A 1,421-nucleotide genomic window follows, 5' to 3' on the forward strand; every position below is an offset into this window, starting at 1 on the left:
AAAGAGTAAGAGCTATTTTACCCTGCTATATATATCCTAAAAAGTCAAGGTTTTCTCCTTCTTCAATGACTGATGGCATTTTGGTTGCATAGCTGAAAACAGAAGTTGCCAGTCAACCTATTGTATAAGAATAAAGTCTGCTCCTACAGAGAGGAAGGGAATAGAACCTGATTCTGAGAGTCGAGAATGGAAAGGAGATTTAACCCTGAAGGAAAGGATGGGCTTGGGAAACTTGCAGTTTCCACGAATCATTGAGATTTACATCTTTTTTATATTTAGTTGTCAACTGTAGGCATCAGATTATAGCCATAGCCAATAATTAAACACTACAGTTTGAGAATCAGTGAAGTTTTACACAGTCCAATCTTCCAGAAATTCAGAGGACCATTTTAAGGAAGACCTTTGATTCTACCCAGGGGTCAGTGCCTACATGATGGCAAAGGATCATCCTCAACAATAGCATTGAGCAACAGATGGGGCAAGATTCCAGTGAGCAACAAAAACCAGAATGTTGTCTCTCACTGAATTATAAATATTTCTCTAGCTACCCCAAATCCTCCATTGTTATGAAACCTGGATTGTGAGAAAATATTTCCTAACATAAAATTGAGATTTGATTTATTTCCCCATTTTAGCAAATGGGCCTCAGGGCAAATTTAAATTAATTTAGAAAAAATTAATATTTCCTTCCCTGCTCCCAAGCAACATAGAGAATTTTCTATTTGCTTATCATTGATATCTACTCAAGCTTACTAAAAATATTCTTTTTTTAAATTTTTTATTGTTGGTTGTTCAAAACATTACATAGTTCTTGATATATCATATTTCACACTTTGATTCAAGTGGGTTATGAACTCCCATTTTTACCCCGTATACAGATTTCAGAATCACATCAGTTACACATCCATTGATTTACATATTGCCATACTAGTGTCTGTTGTATTCTGCTGCCTTTCCTATTCTCTACTATCCCCCCTCCCCTCTTCTCTCTCTACCCCCTCTACTGTCATTCATTTCTCCCCCTTGTATTATTTTTCCCTTTCCCCTCATTTCCTCTTGTATGTACTTTTGTATAACCCTGAGGGTCTCCTTCCATATCCATGCAATTTCCCTTCTCTCTCCCTTTCCCTCCCACCTCTCATCCCTGTTTAATGTTAATCTTCTTCTCATGCTCTTCGTCCCTACTCTGTTCTTAGTTACTCTCCTTATATCAAAGAAGACATTTGGCATTTGCTTTTTAGGGATTGGCTAGCTTCACTTAGCATAATCTGCTCTAATGCCATCCATTTCCCTGCAAATTCTATGATTTTGTCATTTTTTAATGCAGAGTAATACTCCATTGTGTATAACTGCCACATTTTTTTTATCCATTCGTCTATTGAAGGGCATCTAGGTTGGTTCCACAGTCTTCCTATTGTGAA

Source organism: Marmota marmota, unplaced genomic scaffold, assembly GCF_001458135.2.
Source record: "Marmota marmota marmota unplaced genomic scaffold, marMar, whole genome shotgun sequence".
NCBI lineage: Eukaryota > Metazoa > Chordata > Mammalia > Rodentia > Sciuridae > Marmota > Marmota marmota.